Genomic DNA, 11,891 nt, shown 5'->3' with positions numbered 1-11,891 from the left:
TTTACATGGATTGCAGGCTTCCCCATGGTGCAGGGTGCCATTGACTGCATACACATTGCCTTGCAGTGCCTCATCTGAATCCGACCATTTTCATGAACCGAAAGGGATTCCACTCCCTCAATGTGCAATTAATGTGTGACCACAGACAGTGAGTGCCAGTTATCCTGGCAGTAGTCATGATTCCTTCAGTCTGCGGCAGTCCTCTATGCCACCTTTATCTGACCCACCACAGCAAGCCAAAGGAAGGCTACTGGGTAACAAGGGTTATCCAATCATGACATGGCTCATGACTGTGGTCCGGAACCATTCTGGAGGAGCCCTGCAGTACTCAGCTGAGCGGGTATCAAGATTTGTGGTGGTATGCTGCATGATACACAATCTCACCATTATACGGGAACAGCCCTTGCCACCACCTATCAGGTCAGAAGCTGAGGAGTGGGAGCATGAGGAAGAGGAGAAGGAGGAGGAAGTACAAAAGGAAGTGGAGGAACAGGAAGAGGAAAGGACGCTATAATGTAGACAGACCCTTTCTGCCCAGGCTCTACATGATGAAATAATTAATGAGTGATACCAGTAACCTCAACCACACCTCGGCATTCACCAACAGTCCCACTCACCTTACCTTTCCTCTATCACTGACCATCACATCATCCTTTTTCTGGCAACACAAAAATAAAAACCACCAAAAAATGCACATTCCAATCCAAATTTATAAATTCAATTATGACATAATGCATACAAGAATAAACTGATCACCCTTGTACATCCCCTTAGTGCTTGTCTTCCATGTGCCTTTGCCTCTCCTGGTGCTCTGATGAGGCGGTTCCCCACTGGCTACAGTATGGGTGGTGGAAGCCTGCTGACCTCTAATTGAGGAGACTGCAGATGGCCTTGGAAGCAACTTCGAGCAGCTCTGGGCCCAGAAGGCCCAGCTTTAGACTACACCATTTTGTCATGGGCTGCAGCAGTCTGGGTTGGCTGGCTGACAGGCAACAGCAAGGGCACTGGCAGAGTGGCAGGGTTGGGAGCTGGAATGCTGTCATCCTGAGAGAGGACAGCAGGTTCGTGCTCCATGGATCCACTGCCACTCTCCCGGGGCGACGCCTCAACAATCCTACTGGTCTGTTGAAGAACAGATTGTTGAACTGCTCTGAAGCTCTGAAAGCCCATTTGAACAGTGATATCCAGAGCCATGATGGCAGTAGTCTGAGCCTCCACTACAGCACTCAGACCTTTGATGGAAGCTGTTTGTGCTTCAATTGAAGCTGAGAAATTGGCCATCAGATGCTGCATCATGGTGGGATCCACAGGTGTGCTGATGGAGGTGACCACCCATTCCATGTTGGAATGGATCCGCTCCAAGCTCTGCGCAAATGCTTGTGCCAAGTTGTTGCTGGACTCCTCCATGCTCCTTGACATTGAGCGCAGGCTTTCTGGCAGGCTTTCCAGTGCACCAAGCATTTGGTTATGTGCACCCATCAGTCTTCTTCTGTAGCCTGGTCCATCGAAGTCCTCATCTGAGTCCTCTGCAGCAGAACTAGTGTATGACCTTGCCCTCTGGCGAGCTGGCACCTGCGCTAACTGTTTCCCCTGCCCTGGCTCCTGCGCACTTATGCCCGGAGTCTCACCACGGGCAGATCCCTCCTGTATCCTAGCCTTTAAAATACTTGCAGTGTCAGTGTCTAAGCTGGTGCTGCAAGTGTAAGATCGAGTGATGGTGTACTGGTCTCGCTAGATGTACTCCAATCCAGTTATCCATTCAGCTAAACACTCATTCAAATAACTCCTTGAGAAACAGGGTGCGGTTTTGAAGCTTTACTTGAATAAAATTGTGAAACTGTAAACAAAGACAAAGTATGTTTTGTACACAGAGCTGAGTACTGTACATTAGATATTACATAAGATACAAACATGTTTATGAAAACAGAATAGACTAACTATATAAGTAAATAACACTGAAGCTAAACCTCGGTAGCTAACAGCTAATAAACTTCTTATGGACAAAGTATTGTCAAAATACTACACCGGCAAGGTTGTTATCATGTTACTAAACAAGGATACTCACAGACATTGCATCTTGCCCAGCATATAAGGAAGGATGGAGGAGGATTGCTGCCTCATGTGGGCTTTGTTCACAACTCAGCAAAACACTCCCTGGAATACTACTTCCGGGGCAGACAGGAAGAAGGTCAAGTAACACACTGCTATACAATAACTACCACTAGAGGGTGCTATCTGCATGTAATAAGTCCAGAACACTCCCCGTCTGGGGTCGTTAACGACCCCACATAATCCTAACTCTACTTGTCACTGGAGTCCTCTGGCGACCAAAGAAGGACCACCTCAGAGACAGGCCAAGAGAAGACCTTGGCTGTTCCCTCTTTGATGACTGCGATATGCGTCCCCCAACTCTGAGAAGTCCGTCAGTGTCGACGATAGGATGCAGCTTCCATAGACTGCTGTGAGGGGGTAGGTTGTGTTCTGCTGCTATGCACTTCAACTCTTCTGAGTAACACTCGTGTTGGACGCTCTTCATCACAAAGATTTTGTCTCTCTTGAGCTCCTCTTCAGAGGGGCTCTTACGACAGATGCGCCACCCATGGCAGCTACTCTCTTGTGTAGGCTGGGAGAAGGTATGAACTATGTGGGTTAGGCGTGCTACTGTCTTTATGAGAGTGTTCCATTTGGAGAAACGCTCGAAGCATTTGGTGCTCATCAGGTCCTTAGAGATTTGAGTAATGTTCGCTGTGACTTGTGGGCATATCTCGGAGTCAGAAACAGGGTTGAGGAGGTCAAATGACTCATTGAGTTCAGAGGAGTGCAGGGACGGATCCTGAAGAAAAGCAGGTCCTGACAGCAATGTCGTGCTGCTGAGAAGGGACGCTGTTACAGATCTAGACCCATGGTCAGCTGGGTTCAGGTCTGTGGGGACGTACCTCCACTGGTCGGGGGATGTGGACTGTCAGATACATTGGACCCTGTTGTTCACGTGGACGTAGAACCATCTAGTTTGGTTATGGATGTATCCTAGCACCACTTTGCTGTCTGTATAATACTTGATGCTGTCGAACTTCGGATCCATCTCCTCCACTATGAACTCTGCAACCTCAACTACTAATACTGCTGCGCACAGTTCCAATCTGGGTATGGTGAGGTCTGGCTGGGGTGCCAACTTGGCCTTTCCAAAGATGAAGCCAACTTTGCTTTGTCCATCTTGAGTGGTGACCTTCAGATAAGCCACACCTGCAATGGCCTTAGCGGATGCATCTGCAAAGACACAAAGCTCCTTGAATTGGACATTTGAGGGAGAGAAGGATGTATAGGAGTGAGGTATTTGGATCTCCTGTAAGTCTTGAAGTGAGTCTCTCCATCTGTTCCACTCTGCTTCCATCTCTTCAGGGAGGGGTGAATCCCACTCTTCAGCGCGTGTGGAGAGTTCCCTGAGGAGCAGCCAGCCTTGTATGGTGACAGGGGCTAAGAAGTCGAGAGGGTCGTATAGGCTGTTGACTGTAGAGAGCACTCCTCTACGTGTGAAGGGTTTCTTGTCATCTAAGGCTTGGAGCGTGAACGTGTCTGTTGCTATGTTCCAAGACACTCCTAGGCTACACTGTAGGGGGAGGTCATCAGTGAAGAGGTCTAGATCCTTGACGTCCTTAGCACGATCTTCAGGGGGGAATGCCTCCATCACTGCTGGTCTGTTAGAGGCTATCTTATGCAGCCTGAGGTTGGATAGTGCAAGCAGTTCCTGAGCTCGTCCAAGGGTACTGATGGCCTCTGCTTCGGTCAGGAATGACTTCAGTGCATCATCGACGTAGAACTCTTGTTCGATGAACCCTCTCACATCACTGCCAAAGTCATCTTCTTCTTCCTTGGCAGCCCTCCTTAGTTCGTATATGGCGACAGCAGGGGACGGGCTATTCCCGAAGACATGGACACGCATTCTGTAGTCCACAATGTCTCTGCTGGGGTCGTTGTTGCGATACCACAGGAAGCGGAGGAAGTCTCTGTGGTCTTCTCTCACCACAAAGCAGTGAAACATGTGCTGGATATCGGCAGTGACGGGGACGGGCTCTTTCCTGAATCTCATGAGTACCCCCAAGAGGCTGCTGTTGAGATCGGGCCCTGTGAGGAGTACATCATTGAGAGAGACTCCCTGATATGGTGCACTGGAGTCAAACACCACGCGGATCTGTTCCGGCTTTTTGGGGTGATAGACTCTGAAGGAGGGGAGGTACCAATACTCTTGGCCTTCCTGGAGTGGAGGAGCTAACTCTGCATGATCGTTGACAAGCATTTTCTTGACAAACTCTAGGAAGTGTGCTTTCATCTTTGGCTTCTTCTCTAGTGTGCGACGGAGTGAGTTAAGACTATTATAGGCATACTCCCTGTTGTTCGGCAGCCGTCATCTGGGGTTCTGGAAGGGTAAGGGTGCAACCCAGCTGTTAGAGCTGTCACGAGGGACCTCACTGTCCATAATCTGGAGGAATCTCATGGCATCGATTGATGGAGCAAGTTTGTGGTCATTGGCGGTGCGACAGAAGACTGACTGACCCGGGTTCTCTCCAGTGAGCATCATCTGTGTGCTGTCTGTGGAGATCAGCGCTGGGGGGGTTCTGAGGCGGGGCCGTATGACTGAACTTCTCTGTCACTCGGAACTGACTACTGCATGGGGTAAGGTAGCTTGGACGACCATTCTCCAAGATGGAAGTCTTGAGTGTGCTCACCTGAGATGGCTTGTGAGCACCCCTGAGGCACACGTCTCCAACAACGACCCAGTCGAGATCTAGCCTTTGGGTGAAAGGGGCGTCATGTGGAACGTTGATCTGTTTCCTTATCTTATGTACCCTCAGGATGTCCCTGCATCTGGATCAAGAGGTGGGATCTCGTCTGCAATGTGTCTCAGATGACTGTGGTGATGAACTGCATTCGGAGTGGGAATTTCAGAACGGTTGTCGGGGACTTGATTACATTCGATCAGTGTTGGAAAAGGGAGACTAATCTTCCCGTCGGTTGACTCAACAACATAACCACAGGCCCTCCTGCCGGCTGTCTCTGAAAGTCCAGCACACGTCTTCAGCGTGTAAGGCGACGGACTTCCTTTGACCTTGAAGATGCCGAAGAACTCAGATCTTGCTAGAGAACGATTGCTTTGTTCGCCTAGTATGGCATACATCTTTTCAGATTCCTGGCGATGTCCTACAGGGTACACATTAACAAGGCATATCTTGGAGCATGCTCTTGCGCTCACTCCTTCTCCACACACCTCGGTGCACTTGGATGTAATCTCCGGATAGGTGGCTCCCTCTCTCTCCCCGCCGTGCTCTGAGGCAGGAGGAGACGACTCTGACTTCCAAGGAGCTGGGCCTGGGTGGAATGCTGAAATGTGCCGATCACTTTCACATTCTGTGCATTTTGCATCTACCTTGCAGTTCTTAGCGAGACGGTTCGTGGAGGAGCAGCACTTGAAACATATAGGCCTAGAAATTCAGTTGTTTGCGCCAGCCGCTAGCGCCTTAGGAGGAGGAGATGTGGGGCGCTAGGCGGCTAGCGGCCGGGCGCAGCGCGATCTGCGCCTCTCCCCAACTTCAGTAAAGATTTAGCGGCGGCACAAAGCCTTTGTGCGCGCTCAGCTGCGCGCGCAGGTCCTGACGTCATTTCATCGTGCAACGCCCTTTGTGCGCCCCAAACCGGAAATTCAGTAGCGCTGGCCTATTGTGCGCCTGGCGCCCCTAGCGACTGGTAGAGGGGAATGGTTCCCAGTCGCTGCGGGGCGAGGGGGGCGCAAATTAAAGGGCACTCCTCCTGCAGTAGAAATGGCAGCCATTTTGCAACACTCCTTCTTTGTGAGAGATGGATCTTTGCAGAGCGACAAAGGTAGAGAGCTTTCTGGTTTGGCTCAACACTCGCACAGGTACTCGTGGCTTCAGGCCACAGCTTTGCACTTGGCTTTAACTTCAGAGCCATAGCATTGATTGGAAACATATAGGCCCAGTAATTCATCTGTGAACGCGTGAGTACGGTCGGTGTACTCACGCGACTGGCCGGAGGAAATGCCGGCGTTCAGCATGCACAGCGCATGCGGAGAAAACCGGCATTTCCAGTCCTCTGAACGAAGGGGTTCAGAGGAACAGCGCGTGCGACTGCACAGGCAGCGCTTGCGCAGTGAACTTCGTCGATTTCATTCATGGATTCAGTGAGGGTAAGTCCTTACAAGTTACACTTGAAAAAGCATGTGTAAAGTTGCTCCAAGGCTGCGGAGGAAGATATATTTTATCGTGGAGCTTCTGAAAGGCAATATTTTTGTTTGGGAAAGGGAGGAAAGTTATTTTAAGAAATGCTGAGGTAAGTTTTAAAGTTTAAATTTTTTTTTTTAAACGGGTTTTCAGTACGGTAGGTAGAAGGAGCAATTGTGGCTGTGTGAATTGAATGTGAAAATGAGTGTTCTAAAATGAGTAATGCAACATTTCCAACACTTTTAAGAAAGAAACTTTTCATCAGTAATAAGTAATTATGTATGTATGTCCGCATATATTCCTTTACGTATATGTATGTATGTTTTATATTCCTTTACTTATGTGTATGAATGTATAATTTTAATTATGATTTTCCAATAAGTTACTTTCTCTGAAAGTCATAATTAAATACATACATTCATACACATAAGTAAAGGAATATATACATACACGCAAAGGAATATATACAGACATACATACATAATTACTTAAAAGAATATATTACTGATGAAAAGTTTCTTTCTTAAAAATGTTGGAGTCATTTTTACATTTAATAAACACAGCAAATTCAATTCACATAGCCACAATTGATCCTTCTACCTACAGTACTGAAAACCCGTTTTAAAAAACAAAAATAAACTTTAAAACTTACCTCAGCATTTCTTAAAATAACTTTCCTCCCTTTCCCAAACAAAAATATTGCCTTTCAGAAGCTCCACGGTAAGAAATATCTTCCTCCGCAGCCTCTGGAGCAACTGTACTCATGCTTTTTTCATGTGTAAGTTGTAAGGACTTGACCTCACTGAAAGCATGAATGAAAGCGGCGAATTTTACTGCGCACGTGCTGCCTGTACAGTCGCACGCGTTCTGCCTCTGAAACCCTTCGTTCAGAGGACAGGAAATGCCGGTTTTCCCCGCATGCGCTGTGCATGCTGAAAACCGGCATTTCCTCCGGCCAGACGCGTAAGTACCCCGATCGTACTCGCGCGTTTAGAAGGGAATTACTGGGCCAACATTTTACATGTCATTAAAATGAAAAATTTAACAATTGCACGATTTGCCCCCTCGCATCTGCGACTGAGGGTCCAAGGAGGTGCATTGCGCAAGAGGTCATCGTCGTACGTATCCTCACACTGTTCCCTTTCGGGAACTGTATGAAGTGGTGGAAGGGTTTCTGGCCACGTTAACACTCCTTCCGTGACCATAACCATCTTCATACCAGCCATTAGGGTGGTTAGTCCTGTGGCGTGAGGGTTTTACGGGCTCCCACAATCCATCTGAGGAGGGGGTCCACCCACACCCGCGGACGCAAGTATCCCGCTGGATGTCCACCCAGAATTTATAGTTGGAGCTCCAACTCCACTTGCCGGGACTGTCTGGAGCGGGGTTCGAAACCCTACTCCTTCTGGCCCAGCGGCGGGGATGCTTACCGCTACGCAAAAGGCCCACTCCGTGCAAAAGGTGACACCCATACGTTTCCTGCGCCTTTTCCCTCCCCGTGACTGGAGCCCTATGCTGCCACTTGAAAGACCAGGCTATCATCTGTCCTTTTTGCGGCGCCTTTGACTTCTCATTCCCAATGATGAGCAGGCGCTGCGCCTCCACCTCGTTGAGGAGATTGCTGAGGTCATCATCAGTTCAATTGTGAGTTCTTTTAATGCCGTGAATTGTGCTCATTCCAGCCATTTCACATTACTAATCGGATTGGGCCTTTGGCGTAGCGGTAGGATCCCCGCCGCTGGGCCAGACTGGGTAGGGTTTCGAATCCCGCTCCAGACAGTCCCAGCAAGTGGAGTCGGAGCTCCGGCTCTAAATTCTGGGTTGACATCCAGCGGGATATTTGCGTCCGTGGGTGTGGGTGGCCCCCCCTCCTTGTATAGCTTGCGGGAGCCCATAAAACCCTCCCGCCATAGGACTAACCACCCTAATGGCTGGTTCAAAGATGGTTACGGTCACAGAATGAGCGTTAATCACGGCCATAAATTCTTCCACCACTTCACACAGTTCCCTAAAGGGAACAGTGTGAAGACACGTATGACGACGACATTGCTAAATAAATAAATGTAATAAAAAAAATTCTTTTAGGGCTTTTAATAGTCTTTAAATTGCTTTAATTCTGTTTAAAACTACTTCAGATTCTTCAAAATAATGTAAACGTTTTAAAAATTTTATAAATTTCACAAAACATTCATAAAATAGCAGATAACTTACTTTCCCTGCAGCTGTGTAACTACAAAGTCCTCTGCAGCTGCTTGGAGAAATTGGGGGCGTGTCCTACTACAATGAGACCTTAAGGGGAGTGTCTCACTTGCACAGCGCACTCCAGGCTTCGCGTGGCTGCACTCCTGGGCGGCGTGACATCAAACGCTGCCCGGGATTCTTCTGTTTCAAAATGGAATTCCAGGCGTCCCTGGAGGTGAACGGCAGGCGCGTCGGGTAAGTGCATATCGGGGGCTTGCACGCGCGGCAAGCCACCGACCCAAATTACTGCCCCATAATGGGGGCTGCAATGGGTGCAAACGTTGGCCTTCTCCATAGTCCTGGGCGTTGTACAGATCAAGCAGCAGTGGTCAGGCCTTGCTTCAGGGCTGCAGTGTGCAGGGCGTGGCAGGCAAACAAATCCACCCACCCCCTTTAAGAGCTCACCGGCGCCAGAGTGTCTGCCGTCAATCAGCAACTCGCCGAACCTGCGCTACGCCTGCCCTCGGGGGTATCACCCCGGGCCGCCGGCTTAGTGCCTAATGATAGTCGTGCATCGCCTGTTTTAGCGCAGCAGCAACCTCTTGGGGCGATGCCACTGAATATCGGCGAAGGTGGCGCGAAGTTGCGCCAGGCGCAAACTTTAGCGGCCGCCCAGCTGTAGCGCCCCAAACGTGGCTATACTGCATTTCTAGGCCATAGAGTTCTCTTTGAGGTACTGTTTGCAGTCTTCCAGGGACTTCTCTCTGAAGCCTCTGCACTTCTTTAATGGATGGGGCTTCTTGTGGATGGGGCATTGTTTGCTCCTATCCCCAGATTTCTCCTGATCCCTTGCGTTCTTGGTCGAAGACACTTGTACTTTGTGGACAGATATTGGTGTCTTTCCATGTCTGTCAAACTTGTCTCTTCTGGCAAGTGCTGTGTGGGAGGAGAAGAAGTTGAAGCTGGGGTCTGTCCTGGCTTTGGCTTCTCTACGGATGAAATTGGCAAATACAGAGAATGGAGGGAAGGTAACGTTGTGCTCTAGCTTGAACCTTGACCCAAATGATGTCCACTTCTCCTGCAGATTGAATGGAAGCTTCTCAACGATGGGACTTACCCCTTTGGAAGTGTCTAAGTATGATAGGCCAGGTAGGTAGCCATCCTGCTTTGGAGCTTCGAGTTCCGACAGCAGATCACCAAGGTCGCGGAGCTTCTGGGGTTCCTTATTTGTCAACTTCGGAAAGTTCTCCAACCTGGCAAAGAGAGCCCTTTCAATGGCTTCAGGTGAGCCGTAGCTTTCTTCCAGCCTCGCCCAAGCCGTCATCAACCCAGCTGGCGGATGTCTCACATTGACTGCTTTTATCCTGCGTGCCTGTCTGGCAGACTCTGGGCCGAGCCATTTGATAAGGAGGTCGAGCTCATCTCCTGCCGACAGGTCTAAGCCCGATATGGCACTGTGGAAGGAGGACTTCCAGGCCCAATAGTTCTCTGGTTTATCATCAAACGTGGTTAACCCTGTAGTCACCAGCTGGCTGCATGCAAGGTATTTGGCATGGTCGTAGAAGGTGGGGCCTATGCCATGGTCGCCTTGAGTAGGGGCTCTGCTGGGGGTCTCAAGGAAACGAGAGGGGGTTTGCTGCTGACTTTCTCTCTTCAGCGCTCCATTCCTCTGCACGGTGTCCTTTGTTTTGTGGGGGAGGATCCTGTGACTTGGGGCACGTGGTCCATTTTGAACTTGGTTGGTGACATGGGGCAAGTTATATGGTGTGCTTGAGTCTGTAGAGATGTGTGGGTCTTCATCTCTCTCGTAAACTGTGCGTCAGCTTGGTCGCTCACATAGTCTGTGGTGCGCTGTAGTCGACTCTGATGCGGAATGGGAATTGGAACTTTGCTAGCTGACTCAAGATCAGCTTCCATTAAAAGTGCCTCCAATATTTGTGCCTCAGCTAATGCAAAATCTCTCTCTCTTTTTCTTCCTGCAGAGCGTCTAATGTGGCTTGGAGACGGGCCCGTTCAACTTTTATTTCTCTTTCTTCCTGCAGGGCGTCTAATGTGGCTTGGAAACAGGCCTGTTCAACTTTTATTTCCATTTCATTCTTGTCATAAGCTGCTTCTGCATTGGCCCGAACTCTGGCGATGGCCATACTAACCCTAGAACCAGCTGATGACCGTGAACCGGCTGATGACCTAGAACCAGCTGATGATCTGTAGTAACGAGAGCTTATAGACAGATTGTCACATTCTTCAGTTTCATCTAACTGTTTAATGTCTTCTACTTGCTGAGTAGTGTTTTCGGTATTACCTCCTGCCATAATGATGTGGGGTAAGTGTGGTGTACAAGGTGAAGACTTAAGCTGGCTGTGTCGTAATGGCTTACTCTGCGCCTAGATAATAGCCACATAACTCTTGAGTCATTGCTGCTCCACGTGGAGGATCTCCTCTCTTCACAGCTAGCTGTATTGCTGTCTTTTCACGATACTGGTCTCGCTAGATGTACTCCTATCCAGTTATCCAGTCAGCTAAACACTCCCTGGAATACTACTTCCGGGGCAGACAGGAAGAAGGTCAAGTAACACACTGCTATACAATAACTACCACTAGAGGGTGCTATCTGCATGTAATAAGTCCAGAACAGATGGTGTATCTTCATCTTCACTGTTGTCTTCCTCTTCCTCCACTGACTGGGAAGTTTCCTATTCTTGGTTGTCTGAAATGAAAAAAGAAACAAAGGCTAGGTTGTGATGAGGGGAGAGGAGAAAGTAAGAAGTGCGTGCTGACACCATCTGAAGCTTCTAAGTCAGAAGAGATTGTGGGATGAAGGAGAACTGGGATGAGAGAAGGAGGATTAGGTATGCAGATACCCTTATCATTGATTGCTTCAGCCCCACCAGTGGCCATGGCCTCAATGATGCCACTTCCCATGATGGCTAGCACTGTTAAAACATGCAGGCACCTCCTGTTCCTCCAGTTCTTTGCTGTTAAGTGCCACCTTCTCCTGCAAGAAAGACAGAAGTGTATCAGTGAGTGTCCTGCAATATGATTGGGTGATGTGGCTATAATGGTTGAATGGCTGCCAGTGTGTGTAATCCATGCGTTGTGGTTGCAAAACTTACAACAGTGCTAACTGTGTGAGGGTGAGGTAAAGCATATATCAATTTTGGGGTTGAGTGCTGATTGATAGAGATTATTGGTAGGTGGGTGATGGAGGTGTAGCTTATTGAGCAGTGGCTGAGTCTAGTGGTGCATTTGGTAGGATATGCCATTTGAAGTTGAGCTCTCTCACCGTGATAACTCATGTGAGATCATTAAACTTCTTCCTGCACAGTATCCATATACTTGGAGCAACACTCCTGGCATTGACCTCCACCACTGCTTGTTCCCACTGCCTTCTGAGCACATGCCCGGAGGGCCTCCTGCCCCCTCTGTGGATACAGGATGTCTCTCTTTCTTTCCACCTCTTCCACCAAGACCTCCAGT

General features: G+C 49.0%; 1 pseudogene; it reads right to left on the bottom strand.

Moving 5' to 3' along the window:
- Nucleotides 1-721: 721 nt before the first annotated feature.
- Nucleotides 722-11,336, bottom strand: LOC147115051 (uncharacterized; annotated as a pseudogene).
- Between the last annotated feature and the right edge of the window lie 555 nt (nucleotides 11,337-11,891).

This window comes from Somniosus microcephalus, chromosome 7, assembly GCF_052327205.1.
Source record: "Somniosus microcephalus isolate GS21.2 chromosome 7, FLI_Smic_1.0, whole genome shotgun sequence".
Taxonomy (NCBI): domain Eukaryota; kingdom Metazoa; phylum Chordata; class Chondrichthyes; order Squaliformes; family Somniosidae; genus Somniosus; species Somniosus microcephalus.
This window is presented reverse-complemented; position numbering and strand designations above follow the sequence as displayed.